General features: G+C 42.3%; 1 protein-coding gene across 4 annotated transcripts in view; it reads left to right on the top strand.

The window, feature by feature from the left end:
- Positions 1-3,868: 3,868 nt before the first annotated feature.
- Positions 3,869-17,912, top strand: part of OTUD7A (OTU deubiquitinase 7A) — a 114,542-nt gene continuing 100,498 nt past the window's right edge. For 3 of the 4 annotated variants that reach the window (XM_048317287.1, XM_048317288.1, XM_048317285.1), the window contains exon 1: positions 5,446-5,634. The gene's annotated coding sequence lies outside the window, so the exon portion shown is untranslated. Of the gene's footprint in view, positions 3,933-5,445; positions 5,635-17,912 lie in introns of those variants that run through there. The other variant, XM_048317286.1, reaches the window with a different exon arrangement.

The following is a 17,912-nucleotide window of genomic DNA, read 5'->3' as shown; positions in this document are numbered from 1 at the left end:
TAATGCAAGGGTAATGCTCTATTAAAGAAAGCTGAGATGATCCTCATGACTGGATTATTGTCCATATGCAGAACTGACTGTTCCAAGTGCTCTGTCATAGCACATAGGCAGCTATCTTCTTCCACAAGTCCTAAATTTGAACTGAAAGTTGTACTGAAAGACAACTCTGTTCATGGAGATGCAGTGGATTAGGAAGTTTACTCTTCACTCCTGAAATATCAGCCAAAAGTGTGGTCATTCTCACAAAGCAAAATGTTCCCTGATTGTTTGTAAGTAAGGAATGCTTAATGTGTTCCTTATGCATGTAGTGCTGACCTTTTAGCCACTCAACTTGATTTAAATATAAGAAATAAAAAAAATTAAGTTGGAATGTCATGTCACCTTTGTCTGTGACAAACACCTTCAAGATCCACTTTTTTCTTCAGTCAAATGCAAAGGCACTGCAGATTTGCTGCAAGTTTCAGTGCAGAAGTGTCATGCCATGGTGGTTCTGTTCTGTACCAGGTTTCACTGCAGAATTAACTCTAAAACATCTGTAGAACAAATCTTCTTGCATGCTGCATTAAAAATATGTTACTAATTGTTTGGGTGGCATTTGTCAGTCTGCTTGTGAGTGTCAGGAACCATATTGTATTATTTTTAAAGTCTCTGAAGGCTGATAACAATCTGTCTGTAGCTGTAAAATAGTAATCTGATGTAATGACGGGAGAAATAAACTTCCCAGCTGACCTGACAGAAAAATGTGTTCCTGTTGAGTAGATATTTACAGAGTCAACAAGTCATAAAAGCAATTGGCTGGCAAGAAATGCTGCTGATTTCAGTGACACTTCATAATAATAAGAGCTTTAAAAATCAAATTAATTAGGAAGCAACCTCATCTCAGTACCAGTCTCACAGGTCAGGAGGAAGAAGAGGTAGCCAGTCTGATTTCTTGCACTGCCCCTATTCTGTCCTGGTCTGGAGTGTATGCGCTTTAAACAGTGTAGGACTGAGTAGCAAAAATTCTGATGATTTGATTTCTATAAACATAAGGAGGGGAAGCAGCAACTCATAGTAACCCTAATTTTAAGTACTGCTAGCTACAACTGCTCAAAATCAGTTAAAAATAGTTATAGCCCTCCTTTCTAGTTCAAGTTAAATATTTGGAGGTATTCATAACTTATATCCTTCTTGCCTTTTCTACTGGCCTCCTTGTGTCCGTGGTTTTATTTATCTATTTTAAGCTTTAATTTACATCTACAGTTAAAGAAGATTGTTCCTAAGCCTTCAAGGAAATAGTTTTCTGTGGATATTGTATGTTAAAGTAGAATAATACTTCTTATTAAGAGGTATTTTATTAGAAACTCTTCCAGGTGCTACAGTATTACAGCTGGTGATGGGGTCAGTGGCTCTGACCCAGGAAGAGGTGACCGGTCCGGAGAGATGGTCCCAAAAGGAATCGCCTTCCCGAGGCCCGGTGTCTTCCCTCAGCTGCTGGCCAGGAGGGCCTGTGCAGCGACTGTCAGCTCTTTAGTGATTATCAGCTCGTGGTTCCAGCTCAGCTCTGCAGGGCAGCCTCCAGGCCAGACCAGGGAGAGAGACGAGAGGCTCGTATAGCTGTTCCACACGGGGCAGGGCGAACGGGAGCTAGGGCCGACCTCTCTCTGCCCTCGCAGGGGCAGGGGCTAGCTTTATAGGGATACAGAGGGTGGGTGTCAGAGGGTAAAGGTCAATGGGTTACAAAGGATCTGCATAGGGTCTCCCAGAGGAGTAGCTGCCTTCCCAGGGGGGGTCCTGCTGGGAGATTGCTCAACCACCTTATCTCAGCAGACAGTCCCTCCAGGGCAGTGGCTGGGCATACCCCACACTACAGAGCTACCGTCAAAGTATCACTAAGTGCTATTTCTCATGTAGCAATCCTAAAAGATGACTAGAGGAGATTTTCTTCTTGGGGATAGTTGACTGTGCCTTCAATTTATTAGACAAAGATAGAATTTCTGAAAAACTTTCTGTTGGACTCTAAGCATAAATATCTCTTTATCGTAGTATGCAAGATACAACTGTTGTCTGTCCGTTTGTATCTATTCTCTAATGATCTTGCAGATGGGTATTAGCAGAAATAAGAGCACTGTATGTTGTGCTTACCATTTATATTCAGTTATCATTTATATATAGTATCAGTTGTAATGGAAAGGGATCCAATTTGCATTTCTGTTGTATATAGTTGAAATTGTGGTATGTAACTTGTCTTTAACAGCTTTGCCCCGGTGAGAGATTAAAGCGGATGCTTCATTATATTAAAAACAAAAGATACAGAATAGAAATAAAGTTGTTTTATAAAGGTGAAATAGCTAACAGACCAATGAAGCCTGATTAGATACCTTATTCCACAATTTTTTTGTCTTATAAATGTGTATTTACATCTTTTTTGTTAGATTCAGCATATCTGTGGTCCTCTAAAGAACTTCCTGCATTCAGTGAGGTGTGGATAGAGAAATGTGGACAGGCTAAAGGAAAAAGTATGGTGGATGAAGAAAACATCAAAGTATGTCAAGGAGATATACAGCAAATGCTGTGCACAAAACCTCATTTCCCAAGCTGAGGAATCAGCAGATTTTCATTTAAGCTCATTTCATCCACTAAATGTTCTGAATTCTGTGTTTTTACAATTTTCCACAAAATAGCTCTTTCCCATGAAAATTTTGGAAGTATGCTCTTTGGACTGGATTTATGTCATCAGACATGAGGGTGGTGAGGCCCTGGCACAAGTTACCCAGGGGATCCGTGGCTGCCTCATCCCTGGAAGTGTCCAAGGCCAGGTTGGATGGGCCTTAGAGCAACCTGGGATAATGGAAGGTGTCCCTGCCCATTGGCAGGGGATTGGAACTAGTTGACCTTTAAAGTCCCTCCCAACCCAAACTGTTTTGTGATTCTGTTATACCAGATAATTTTCCCCATGAGAAAGAACCTCTCTACTTCTAAAGTCATATTATGCTGACAGTCACCCAACCCCCAGGTCTAATAAACAGTGTCAAACAGCAATCATGACAATACTTCTTTCATTTCATCCCTCTGTGTCTGTGTATGGTCACAGCAAAGATACAATAGATTTTGCAGGGAGTGTCAGTCATATGCATATTTCCCTTCTCTTGCAGCCTGGAAATTTAAGATCTCTGAATGACTCAGTGATCTCTGGGTTCCTGATCTTTGTGGACTACAGCACCCCTGCTTTCTAATTTAAAGAGGGGGAAGATGTTCAGATGAGATATTGCAGTATTTGTTGACTAGAGAATTTTGTTTCTTGAATCTGTTCACACTGCTGTTTTTGGAGATACTACCACTTCCATGGAGGCAGAACATAATGGCCCCAAAGTATGCAAATACTTCACCTAAATCCAGCATCTCTGCATTTTCACACTTCATCTGGGACTTTGTTAGAAACATGTTTGTTTTCCTATAATGGTGGTATGAAAGAAAGTTTTGCCAGTAGGAAGAAAAGATGAAGAATGAGGAACTTTCAGGCCTAAAGGATAGCCTCTTCCTGCATATACCTGGCCACCCTTGCCTTTGGTAAACCTTCAGACTTTTGCTGGCATCTCTGGCTTTGCCTGACAGACAGACAACTGGCCACTTCCTTTGAAGTGACCGTCTGAATCAGTCCCCAGCTCTGTGTCACCACTTGGCTAACTAGAGCCTTCAGATCACCCTGCGTTTGAATCTCTGGCATAATAGCTTCTCTAACTAATTTTAGAGTATCTTCAGCCCTGAGAGCTCTAGAGCAGCCACCTGAGGGTCACATATTCACTACTTAATTTCCTTTGCAAGGCGAATGGACTAGAGCTTTCAGCAAAACTCTCCTAAACTGTTCTTTCTTTTACAGACAGAACTCTCACTGGCTGGGAATCACCTGTAGGACAATCTGTACAGACAATCACATCAAGGAAAAGAAAAAGGTATGACTTTCGGTAATTATGGTTCTTTTTTGAGTGTGTTATCCATATAGTTCACAATTTATTTTTCTTTGCCACATTTAAAGAATGCTGGACTTTGCACTGGTGAAGAAACCAAGGAACTGTTCTGCTCATGGATTTTTTGGTTTTGGAGGGAAGTAATCTTCAATCATGAGCATAAAGAATTTCTCTAAGGAGAATAGAGAATGTAAGTGGCAAAAAATGGGAGTTCATTTTCTGCAGGCCCAAAACAGTATTGGACAAAACTGTTCTGGTTTTTTGCCTGTCATGGTTTGCCAAAAACTTATAGCTCGTGCATTTACAGCTAAAGATTATACATGCAACTGTTGGGGACTTTTCCAATTTTTTTTTTCTGTCCTCCACATTAGCTCCAAAAGGAAATATTTTTCAAAGGTAAGGTGAGATTTTTTTGGGGTGTTCCAACTATATTCTAAATGGATGTTGGGGTTCTGTCAGAGAACTAGATCTGGTTTTCTTTTGTAACCACCAACCCTCACTTGCTTAGGATATGAAAATGCGTATCTGCAAAACTGTGTTGATGTGTTATCAAATGTACTTCTCTGGGTGTGTTGGTGCAAAATGTATTCTATTGTTTACAGCTGGTGTTTCCTTAAGGATTTAGGGTTGCTGTATCTGTCACTGATTGCACGTCACCTGTAGTAGGCTGATTTCAGGTGAGAACCCTTAGTGTTTCTAGATAAGGAGGCCTTTCTTGAACAGGGACGGGTACACCTGTGATTTTTTTTTTCCCTTCTATGCCATGTATTTTGCCTTGTTTTCAGTCTTGCACGTTTCTGGTTTTGTCATAGTAAGTGGAAAAAGGGGATACTAAGTTCTAGAGGCATATTGCTTAATCCATTTCGTTTGCAGCTCTAATGTTATTGGAAGAGTAGCAGTGAAAGACTGCTTTGCTGTGGGGAAGGTAAATTTAACAGGGTGAGATAGAACACACCTGCGTGCATACTGGAATAGCTGGAACCAGGTTAGTTGAGAAGTTACTGTAAGCTGAAGTAGACTTCCGTGTCGAAATAGAAGGCACATCGAAAGCAGTAACTTACTGTAACATACCCCACTTTGCAGCGGGCAAAACGGGGCATGGTGATTTCCAGAACAAGGATGGAAACGGAAAGGAGGCAACGCTTCCCATCTGCCCCTGCCGCGGGACATCGCGGGACGGAGGAGCGCTCGTGGTGCAGGGGCGGCTGGGGGCCGTTCCCGGCCGTGCTTTGCCGCCGGTATCGTCCGGGAGCGCCGAGGCCACGCTCGCCCAGGGCCGCCGAGGGAAGGAGGGAGGGAGGAAGGCGGCGGCCCCGCGGGCGGCCCCGGGCCGGGCTGTGCCGGGGGCTCGGCGCGGCTGCCGCGGGGGCGGAGCGGGGCGGAGCGCGGCTCCCCGGGCCGCTGCGGGCAGCCGGGGGAGGGAGGGCCCTGCGGCCGGTGACTTCATGGGAAGGAGGCGGCGGCGGCGGGAGGTGGGTCTCGCTTTCCGTCTCCCGGTGCCGTCTGCAGGGCGGGCGAGAGGCGGCCGCTGCGCCGGGCAGCGCGGGCGGGGGGACAGTGGTGACGGAAAGCGGCAGCTGGGGGGGGACGGCAGCGCTGGGTTGACTCCTTCTCCCCCTTCCCCCTCCCGGCCGGAGGAAGATGGAGCTCGGTTAGTGAGGGCTTGCGGGAGGAGCAGCGGGAGCAGGTAAGAGCTGCTTCTCCTCCTCCTCCTGCTCCCGGGCTGCGAGCGGCGGGCCGGCGCAGGTGTCACCGGCGCAGGTGGCACAGGTGGGCCCGGCCGCTGCCGTGTCCTTGCCTGCGGGCTGCCCGCGCCGCCCCGGCCGCAGAAGTTCCCGCTGTGCGGAGCTGCGGGCGGAGAGCCTGAGGGCAGCGCCTTCGGCCGCAGCCCGTAAGGGCAAAGCCGGGCGTTCAGAAACGCCTCCCGCCCCGTGCCTCGGGCTGTCGTGGCGGGGATGCGGGTAGGGCTGCCGGCTCTGCCCCCGCCCCGTCTCCCCCGGCTCATTGATGAGCTCCGGGAAGGGCTTCTGCATTGCAGACTCGCTTCGCTCCTGCATTCGCGGCTTCAGCCTGTACAAGGAGCCTGTTCCCTGGATGGGTGGTTCGGTGCTGCTTGGGCAAGAGGCCGATTTGGGCAGGTGGTATGTCCTTCTGTGTTTCTTGGACCATGTCGGGACATTTGGGGGGATTGACCTCATTCGGTAACTATTAGATGTACATATGATATATGTTCTCCTTCTGAAAGAGCTACAAAAGGGTATCTGCCTGGATTTGTGTGAATAACACTCATTAGGAGTTCACAGGGTGTAATATAGTGCAGTGAGATATAATGTGCATATAAAACATAATGCAGTGAGGCATACGACCTTACATAATCTAAATTTAAAAAGCTCACTACCCCTACGCTTACCGTGGAGGTTGTAGGAATATGTCTGTTCTAAGTGCTTTCTGGAGACTCATTCGATACCTATCTGACATAAAGATGCAGCGTGCCCTGTGAGCCAGTGCTGAAAATAAAAGAATAAATTGTTGACTACTTTTGCTGTAGTTCTGTCACAGTAAGTTCCTCGTTGCTGGTCAGTGTCTCACACACACAGTGATATTCATGGCTACATGGGCATACACAGCTGCCACAGCCAGAGGCAATGGTCTCTTCTGTTGTCCCTTGGATGTACCTTTAAATTGACCAGCTAAAACACTGTCATATTTTAATAAACTCTTGAGGCTTCTCTCCCTAGGCCTGAATAGTGCTGCATTTTCTAGCATACAGATATGAATTTAATGTAAACAGAAAGAAACCTTTCACACTTTTCATTTGACCTTCACCATCTCAGACAAATGCTCAAAACTGATGATCAGGGAAAGTATTTTGGAAAGGCCTGGTTTAAAATATGTTGATGGATGCAACGTATGCAACTCAAACCATATCTGGGATGACACACAGTCAGTGTTCTGAGCTCTATAGCAAAGGAAACTAATGTCTGATAAATTTGGCCCACATTTTATTTTAACTCAGTCCTTACAGATGACATTGACTTTAATAAAGGTTGCTATGGTACAGATTTAAAGCAAATGATATTAGGCTTCTGCATTGAAACTGCTGTTGATAGGAACAGTGTTGTTTTGTTATTTACAATCTGTTATTAAAATATGAGTGTGTTAGCTGTTGAGGCTGGATCTGGCTCTGTTTTCTGCTGTTGGTGTGAATTGACTAAATGGTCTCCTTTCTATGGATGGAAGCCAGATTTTTCCCTGGTATGACTGTGCCGCTCACACAGGAACAAGCTAGACTTTCCCGTTTGAATCTGGAATATAGATGAATATCAGTGCCTACCAGCCTCTGGAACACTTTCTATTACAAAGCTGTATGCTTTGGATAGACCTGTAACATTGGTGTGGAGTACAGAACATCTGTGGGCTGTGCGTGCCCACACAGCAGCAATCATGGTATGACATGGGGTAGCAATGACACCTTTGTGAATCTGGTTCGTTTGAGGTACTATGTTTTCACGTCTGTAGTTTTTACAAGAAACTCAAGTCATCTTCAGGACAGCTTAATTCAGGTATAGTATAACAACTGTTAAGGGTATGAGGCTGGGTAAGGATCAGGTCTAATAGCGTCATATTTTTGTGTATGTATAGTGCAAAAGTAACTGATTGTTTGCTTAATCATAATGTATCTGTTTTTGGAAAAGGTTGGTTTGGGGATTTTTTGCCAATGGATTGTAGAAGATTTTAGTCTTGGTTTAATCAATACAAATCCATGTAGTGGTGATGGTGGCTGGAGGTTACAGACTCCAAGGAAGCGTGTAATGAGCAGGCAGAAAAGTACTTAGTCCTTCCCTAGTAAGCTTAACTCTGCATCTTTCACTGCCCTGGCACATCTCTCTTATTGTCATATTGGCAGACTCAGCAAAAAAGGCCATTGAGTGAATGGAGCTCCAGGTAAGGAATTTTATAGAGCTGCACACATGCAGGCTATGAACAGTGACTCTGATGTTACCAGTGCAACCATTGTGCTAATTGTTGCCATAGTTGCCCTTCATATTACTTATTTAAAAATCAGGCAATCTATGTTTTAATCAGTACTGTACATAGAACATTTAATTTAAATTAAAACTGTATGTTTTAAATATAATCCCTGTGGTGTTTTCAGATCATTTAGAATGTTTTATGAGTTCATTGGTATCATATCTGTGCTATTTTGGGGGGAAAGGGGTTTTTTTTATTAGATTTGTTATATACTGCATAGACACAAGAATTTAAAAAATGTGTGTATCATCGTGCTGTCATATATTGTTATTTTGTCTATTATTGCTTTTAGACACAGTAGCCCTCTGTAGTCTTCATGGGAGGAGGAGAACAATGGCAAGGCATAGTTATGTATTTATTGTAGTAGAGAAAGTTGGACTTGAGAGGAGGAAAGGACTAAGGGAACTAGCAGAATGTTTGTTTCCAGATACTCTACACCTCATATCTTGCAGTTTTTAATGAAGTCTCCTGTTTAATATTTCCTGCATTCCAAAAACATAATGAAATCTGAAGCTCCTTTTGACTCGAATTTCGTAAGATATCTTGGGATTCATATTAAGCAAAAATTAAACATAAACTTTTAATTAAGCAAATGATAAGCTTAAAATACCAAGTGCAACTGTTATTGAATTGAGGACTGAAAATAGAAAAGGCTTTGTTGTTGTTGTTGCTGTTGAAGATTTTGTATTCTACTGGTTCATTTATCATTGATATGACTACACAGGCATTCATAGATATTTAGACTAAAGCATGGAGCTAAATGGTATGTGGACCTTCTTAACAAATGAATCAGCTTGCCCTAATGAAAAACAACTGGGAGATTAACCAGGCTGCTTAGATGGTCTGAAAATTCAGCTGTATAGTCTTATACAAAAGTAGTTTGCCAGTTGAGGTGCAGTACAAATATTGCATAGATGTTGTATTGCATTTTCCTGTATTTCTTTATCATTATTTTCCTAAGGCAAAGCATGGTACAAAACTGAGAAGTTGTGTAAGATGGCAGAACTGTTTCAAATCCTTGGTGGTAATTGATTAGTTTTTGTTTAAGGGCAGATTAATTAGTACATGTAATTAGTTACATGTTTAATTAGTACATTAATACATGTAAATGTAACAGTACAACACTTTCACTGTCATATATTTTCTAGACTCTTTTTTTAGTTGTCCTTCCCCAGCTACTGACCCAAGGGAGGAAAAACTGTAAATCTGACAAGCATGGAGGTACTGGCTATACGAAAGACTTGACTTGCAGCTCTATTTTCGTATTTATTCTCCTAACATCACTGTTTCTGTGATTATTTCTGAGTTTAAATCGTTTAAAAAGACAATTGTGATGTATTTTAAGTCTCATTCTCAGTTTATTTAAGTTTCTTGCTCTTCTATTTGAGGTCAGTGTTGTCTCTTTTAGGATGCTGTTATACCAGTGATTTTTAGCCATAGTGCTTTGCTGTAGTGTTTTACTGTGGATTATTGACATTATCTGTATTTATTTAATATCTCTTGGATAGACCCTTTGAAAGGCTTTAGGCTTGAAATAGAGAATTTGTTCAGCTTGCTTATTAGCTTTTATTAAAAGGGTTTATAAATTCATTTATTTAGAGTATCTCAGCGTTTTGACGTACACTTTCAGTAAAAAAAAAATCAGAAATCTCAGGACAAAAGAATGAATTTGCTCTAAGTTAGCTTGAAAATGTATTTTCTTATGTATTTTATAGAAGACATGAAGGATTGCTATTGCTGGAAGTATTTTTCAGTACTTGCAGGGCATTTTTCAGACTGAGCATCTTTGCAAATGCTTCATGATATATTTAGTAAAATTAGAATGCTTCCCATTATATGTTGAAAATTCCTTTGGTCCGAACACTGAGTTTTTCTGCTCTCTGATCATGATTTCAGTCTTGCATGCAATGCTTCAATTTAGCCTGTACACAGAACAAAGTATGGGGGTTTTGTACAAAGGGTAAAGTAGCTATTTTTATCTGTCAGTGTTTTGCAGATACTCAGTTCTCTACAGTAATTTTTTTTTCACTTGCACATTCTCTTAGGATCTGCTGAGTAATCATTTGCATTGAGTAGTTAATCAAAGAAGGGGCAAAACCCATGTAGAAACTGAGCAAGCTGTGGAAGAATTTTGATTCTCATTTTGGTCACAATGGCTATATTTCCACTATTGTTTTCAGAATTAGAGTAAGGAACACTGAGAACTTGTTCTTTAATTAGATGCTTGAAATATCACGTTTCTAATCCTGATGTCTGCTGACATTAGTTGTCTCTGTCCTATGGAAATGTACAAAGTGGTTACTGCTGCATGTGACCAGAAGATGTAACACTGTGATGTTATCAGAAATGTGTTCGAATGCCTTTGATTAAAATGGCTAGCTGCCATGGTGATAGTGCCATAGAAACTGGTGAAATAATCAGTGCCTATTAGGAAATCTGAATGAAAAATTCTTCTCTAGTTTTCTATCTTTTATGTTTTAGCACCTAAGCAGGAATGAAACTCTGCTGATGTTATATTTCTGATTGAAAAATACTGAACAAATTCCTTTGTATTATACAGCAGATCAGGCTCAGGTTATTGTATTGGTACTGCTGAAACATTAAATGCATGAGTGACTGACAATTCAGTCATCCCACAGATGACTTCTAGTCCCAAGAACAAGGGCATTGGGGTAGAGACCTTTCTTACAGAGCTGATATTTGTTGTTAAGTCACTTTACTCTTTTCCATTGTGATTACTTTCTAAGTAGTGCAATAAGTATAATTTCCTCCAAAAGCGCTCTTCAGGCAAAGAAGGGCTGTGACTGTGTCCCACAGCCAGTGTCTGCAGAGACACAGCATAGAACCATAGAGACACAGAAAGAACTTTAATTTGGGAGCCTGACTTTGAAAGGGTTTTGTCTGTCTCGAACTACACAAATCTTGAGTACAAGAATACCAAATAACATCATGTAACAGTAATAGCTTTACTGGCTTAGTTTTTCTCATCTCTTTTGAGATCTATTGCAACAAGATGCAAAGTGCAAGAAGCAGTCTCTGGCTTACATTGCTCTGTCTCTGGCTGGAATGAGTAATTTCACTATTCCTGATTAGTGACTCTCTAGGGTACTTACACCCCAGTGGAAATTGCTAAGCAAGGACATGGGGTGTTGGGGTCTCCTCCCCTGCCGTGTAGCCCTGGGAGAGGGGCCCTGAGGGCACAGACACGGGGCTACCCTGTCCCTGCTCAGCCTCGTTCCCATTGGTTGGTTTGTGTTCCCTGCGCGGGCAGAAGGACCCTTGGTCCCGTGACTGGAACAGTTCCTGAGCAGAGCTCCGGCCATGCGGCTGGAGAAATAAACATCTCTGAAACAGCTAGCAAGAATCTGTCTGTCCGTATATATTTCCTTTCCACGGGACTCCTGGTTTGATATATGCGTGTTGCAGGATCCCCACTGCAACAAATGGTGGGGAATGCGGGCAGAACGATCCCCGATCCCTAAGCGACTGATTTGTGTGAGTAAACCCTGGAAACTTTGGATTCCTCTTCTTGGTTTTGCTTTGCTATTCCATATCTAAACTATGGAGGAACCGTGGGAAGACTCTTGGCTCTCAGAGCCGCATATGGACATTTATCTTAAACTTAAAATGATTCTTGAACAACGATTTGTAAATTTTAGCTTGATTCAAGCTCAAAAAGAACTGAAACACTTCCTGGCATGGTTGTTTAAGAACTTTTTCTATGTTTCTTGGGATTTAATTCTTACCAAGGGCTTTTGGAAAACCGTTTGGACACAGTTAATATTGGAGTCAAAATATATGCCGATGGAAGAATATTTTCGTGAATATTATTTAGTTACCGAGACTGTTGAGCAATGTCAGCTGTGTCCTGGCGAAGGGAAGCCTGGCGCAGGGACCGTGCGGCCCAGGCCACGTGCACCGAGCGCTCTGCGAGCAGCAGCGAGGCAGTTCCCGCGCGCGGGCGGAGCCACGCGAGCCGCAGTGTCGGTGGCGGAGCGAGGAGCGGCGGGACCCGGCGGTGCCCGCCCGGTCCTGTGCAGCGCGTGGTGGAGCGAGCCCCGGGAACGCCCGACCGAGAGGGGCGGCGTGCGGGCGGCGGCTGGCGGCGATGGCGGTGGAACGGAGCCGCGCCCAGCCGAGACGCGCGCTGGAGCAGGGCGCGGGGGAGTCCTCGCTCGGGGGCCCGGCCGAGACGTGGGTGCAGCGCCCGGCAGCGGCAGCGAAGCTGCGACCAGAGGAGGCGACGCACGGAGAACTGAGCGGCGTGGCCCGGCCCGGCCCGCACAGCCTCGAACGCGACCCCGGGAAGAGCGCGCAGGCACGAGCAGCCCCGACAATTCCAACACGGGAGCGACTGAAAGAGACAGCAAAGACGCAGCGAGACAGAAAACAGCAGCCACTCGGAAAAAGGAAAAGATCATAGCAACTAAGACCTTAGGGATAGTAAAATGGTATAATGTTAAGCAAAATTATGGTTTTATAACAAGGTGTGACAACCAGCAAGACATATTCGTGCATAGAACTGCTATTAAAAAGAATAACCCTGAAAAATGCATCCCAAGCTTGGGAGATGGAGAGGTGGTGGAATTTAATATTGTACTAGGGAGAAAAGGGTTACAAGCATCGCAGGTCACTGGGCCTGATGGTGTTCCTGTAAAAGGCAGTATATATGCAAAAAATCGTAGTCATGTTAGACAGTATCTCCATTGTAAGCCCCCCCTACAGTTTCCCTTTCCTAATCCCACCTTTCCCTTTTACCCTATGTCCTATTACCCCCAGTGTATTCCCAATCCGTTTTTTCATCCATGGTTTCCCTCACAAAACCATGCTTTTGCCAATTGTTTCCCCAAAAATCCCTTTCCAATGCCGAGTGGGGGATGAAAAGGGGGAGGGAAGAAGTTAAACCCTCTCCTGCCTCAGTTTCCCCACAAAGCATGCTCAGAGAATTCTGTCTCCCTTCTGTCAGCCCTAAGATGTTCCAGAGAATCTGTTTGGACATTTAAAGACTCAGGAGGGTGGCTTGTTTTGTTTTGAAACTGTTCTTGTTATGTTTATCCAGTTGTTTTCATTCTCCTTTTATTAAAATAAAACGGGTGAGGTGTTGGGGTCTCCTCCCCTGCCGTGTAGCCCTGGGAGAGGGGGCCCTGAGGGCACAGACACGGGGCTACCCTGTCCCTGCTCAGCCTCGTTCCCATTGGTTGGTTTGTGTTCCCTGCGCGGGGAGAAGGACCCTTGGTCCCGTGACTGGAACAGTTCCTGGGCAGAGCTCCGGCCATGCGGCTGGAGAAATAAACATCTCTGAAACAGCTAGCAAGAATCTGTCTGTCCGTATATATTTCCTTTCCACGGGACTCCTGGTTTGATATATGCGTGTTGCAGGATCCCCACTGCAACAATGGGGGGATGAACCCAGAAGTATCTGTCTAGCTATATACTGATTAAATTTCTGTGCAAACACTTGTATTGCCTGCAAAGTTTCTGAGGTGGTGCAGAGGGGCTTTTATCCTGTGTTAAATAGTTTACCCTCTTAGCACTGAGATCAGTGTAAAGGACAATTGCTTGATGGTGGTGAACTTGAGATTATTACTTAGGTTCATCCTGTACTAAGCAGCAGACAGTAGAAGTAAACACAGACTATCAAGCTGTACACTTAGATACAGATATGATAACACTCTTTCTCTAATCAGAATAACATACCTGAGAACAGAATCCAGACCAAAGCATTGCAGATGGATATGTCAGGAACAGTCTCATGTGTGCCATCCCTTAACGTGCCTGTCTCTTACCTGAGAATATTTAATATCCCAGTAGCTTCTATTTTAAGTCTTAGAGCTGTTCTATAGTCAATTCTGAAGAAGAGGAGGACATACAGGTGTACTAAATAACATTATGGTAATGGGACAGGATTTGTTTAGTGTAAATAAAGCATTGATTCAACAAACTATAATTAAGTGTGAAGCAATGAAATCACCTCCATGTCCCTCTAAATAACTCTTTATGTCTCTGTCTCTGGAAGAGTACAAATAGTTTAAAGGAAAGACAGAGTATAAAGGGAAGGCAGATTTATGTAATTTCATCAGAAAGAATGACAGAATATACAACCTGTAGATAAAGTTCATACATGAGAAAGATTCAGATAGTACAGTGTGCTCATCTGTTCTGCCAACTACAGCTGAGTTAAGAGCTGGTGACAAACTTCCCTTCAGAACAAATTAACAGAAGTAACATATAATGGAGAAAGCCACAAGGATAAGGTTAAGTAAAACTAGGTTGATACACTGTTTGCAATTTGCTAAATTGAGACTCTTTGCTGGTAAGAAATTGCCATTGAAAAGTAGTGTCCTATTTCATTACCCCTTTTTCATTACTCCTGCCTACTGGTGTGTCCAGGCATTTACAAGAAAGGGATTAAATTCAGGAATTGTGAAGTTCACCTGAAAATTCAGAATTTAAATGAAATTTGCAACAGCTGAGATGCTTTAGATCAGTGTAGTGTTTCATGTTTGGTTTTTCAATAATCATAAAAGCAAGACTAAAAACTATGGGAAGGCATGTCAATGTCAAGACATTTAGGGTGGAAGTTCCAGGTTTCAGTGACAGTTTTCCACAAAGATTTGAGGCCCTATGAGCTACTCTCGCAGCTTATCATGTATAGTTTTGGTATCTGAGGAGGCAGGGGGAAAAAAATCAGATATTCTAATATTGGACTTCATGCGGTGTCTCTTCTGTGTTGAAAGAAGACCTGTGTGAAGGAATGAATTTTTGAGTCGTGTAGTTGGGAATGTCTTAGTGGCTGACAAGCACTGTAGAAGCCAAATGTTTCTTAACAATAGATAGTTTATTCTTTCAGGCTTCTTTATATGAATGCATATGAACCTCAGATATATAGAACTCACATCTATGCTTATAATTGAAGTTTTCATAGATGTTTGTGTTGTGGTTCTGTTCATGGCTCAATACTTCAAGACAGAGTTTCAAATAAAATAGGAAAAGTTGCTTGCACTCATGAATAATCCTCCTTTTCTGAGAGGCACCTGGAAGTGCTTTGCTGGTTTGCTCTTTCTCTCATGTTTCTCTCAGTGTGTATAGTCACACTTGTGGCTATGGTCTGCTCTGGCGTTCCAACCTGAGGATGCTTATTAGTAGGTAAGGACTGTGTAACAGTTTTGGGCAGGAAATACAAATATAGATATTCATTAATGTGTAGTCAGGCTGTAAATGCTCAAAGCAGAATTTAATCAGGATTATTAAAAGGACACGTTTTCTTGGCAAGAATAAGAGGAAACAAAAGGCTGTGAAAAAACATTACATGACGGTTCTCTTGAAGAAACCCCATGTAGAGATCTGTGATGTCTCCTGGGCAACACAGTTTACAGTTTTATATTTCTGCATTGTTCAAAATTTCTTCTGACATTGACAGATAAAAGCCCGTGTGGAAGAAAGAGCAGTATCGTAAATCCAGAGCTGTGTTGTTTGTAGCAATAATCACTATGTTGTCTCTCTCTGGGCTACATCATCTTTGTAACAGGAGATACCTGTTTCCTATCACTTAATCCATCCCAAATACTGTTCTCAGTTTCTTTACCTTTCAAAGGAAAAATCCCTGTGATTGGCAGAGGAAGATGTGTCAAACAGTGGCTAGTAGCTGGAAACTGAATCTCAGTCCTTGTGACTGGGAGAGTTAATAAGAATTTTGCAGTAGGGTCCAAGTCTATTTGAACTGGTTTGTGATTATTAACACATGCTAAAAACTATTAATTACTTATAACACATGAGGGAATCTTTAAAGCAGGCCTGTGGCACTTACTGGCACACGCCCCTCACTGCTGTCATGTATTGCTCTTGTGCAGGCTTGGTAGCACTCTGACTGCAAAAGGATGATATTCTTGTGTCTGCAGATAAGCAATATGTACTCACCCTGGCAAACACGATGCCTGTGCTTCCAGTTGAGGTATTGCTGGCTGCTCCCCCTCAGTGCTAATGCAGATCAGGTGCTTGATTATGAGCACCCAACGCTGCTAAGTGTAGACCTGAATTAGCACGGAAATATAAATCATTACCTTTTGCTACCACCAGAGATGAATACTCACTCAGCCTGAGCAGCTCAGTTTAAGTGTCTGGAGTTGATGACATGTTTGCATCTAGCTGATAATCTCTTGACTTTCTTTGATACGGAATTTGAGAAACAGAGCTGTTATCATTTTGCTTCCTCCAGTTTTGTCTCCTAAAATATGCTTTACGTGAGAAACAGTCCCTTCAAGAGCTATTCAGTTTTTAGGTTTCATTCCACATGCCTCTCATATTCAAGATAAAATATTTTCCTATCCAGTATAGAGGGATATGTACTCATGAGAGAAGATATCTCTGAAGCCTTTTGGTTGTCATTAAATGTATCTTTACAGAAAGAAAAATGTGAAACATCCTTCTTTGGATTTCAAAATGAAGTTTACTTCCATAAAAAGTTGCTTTATTTTTGTGAGGTAAAGATTGGGAGAGCATACAATTTTACTGTACATTTAGGGTAGAAATAGTCCTATGGCTGGTTTTACCCCAACTATTTTCTTATAGAGGTTATAGTAACATGTGTAAGTATGTTTGCTGTGAACTATTTTTCTTCTATGGATCTGAGACTTATCAATGAAGGAAAAAATGATTCTGTAACAAATTCCTTGAGAGTCAAGCTGCCATGGTCCTTAGGAGCTGGAGAAAAAGAGGCCTGGGGCTTTGAAAATACAAAATCCATCCACCTCCTCCAGGCCACTGAAATGGGCCTTCTCTCCTAGTAGAATTAGGCCAGAAAATAGCCTTTGAGTTGTGGAGTTCTGAGAATCTCTGGCAGAAGATTACTTCAGAGGGAATCGTTGTGGCAGTAAAATACATTTTGAGCTGAAATACTAAAAGAGGGGATGGCCAACAAGTGGGTTTAGTTCACTGCTATTACCATTACTCTGTTCTTACCCATAAAACTGTCTTTTACTGTCAGAGAGCTGCAGATTAAGGCCCAGATATTTTAAAACACGTCTCATGACTAATATCTATGAAAAAAAAGTCTATTTTGAGCTGTTTGAAATGATGCCATGTCAGAATATTCACTTTTATAGTGGGGTGAAATGTAACTGTATAAAATAGTTTGCCACATAGGTGTGATTTCTGGTGATATTTTATCTTCCAGGCATATTTTTCTTAGATATGGCTATGGAAAATACATCATGTTTAGGGAGAGGAAGAAAAAAAAAGAATAGTTTTTCATGAAACCTGTAACTTCACCAGTGTTGTGTATTTCATGGTCTTAAGAGGAGCTAATTTTTAAGCTGATTCAATGCTGTAGCGTAAAATCCTGAGATCTAGATGCAAAAATGTCTAGTAAGTCAAACTCTAATTAGAGTAGCTTGTGGTTATCTTATTTGTCTTTATCGCTATACTGTGATAAATTTAAATGAGTGTTAATTGTAATTTTATAATTTGGGATAATGAGCACTGCGGACAACGGTTCACCAAGTGTTGCAAAGGTGGAAACACCAAAGAGGAACTTTGCTGTCTGCACAGGTGTTTATGCAAAAGGTGACCTTTGTTTGATCTTCAAGCTTAAGTTGCAAAGCAAATGAAATGCAGTAGCTGTAGGTATAAAACTATATATATAGTTATTAGGGGCTATCACTACTTTTGAAAGAAAAGGCTGTGGAAAAGGTAGTTGAAGATTTACAGATGTGTTCTAGAATCATGAATTATTGTCAAATTGCAAAAATATTTGCTGAAAACCTGTAGAAATCTTTAAACCTTGTAAAATTATTTTGAAGTAGGGAATTAGCTAATACTCCAGTAATTTGCCAGGAAAGTTGTGTGGGGTTTTTTTGGTTAGTTGGTTGGTTGGTGGTTTTTTTTTTAATTTTTAGAAATTCCTAAGCAGCCAGGTAAGAAGATTATATTGCCTGT

The sequence above is a fragment of the Corvus hawaiiensis genome, chromosome 13 (genome assembly GCF_020740725.1).
Source record: "Corvus hawaiiensis isolate bCorHaw1 chromosome 13, bCorHaw1.pri.cur, whole genome shotgun sequence".
Classification (NCBI taxonomy): Eukaryota; Metazoa; Chordata; class Aves; order Passeriformes; family Corvidae; genus Corvus; species Corvus hawaiiensis.
The sequence above is the reverse complement of the archived record's forward strand: the minus strand, read 5'-3'. Positions and strand labels throughout refer to the sequence as shown.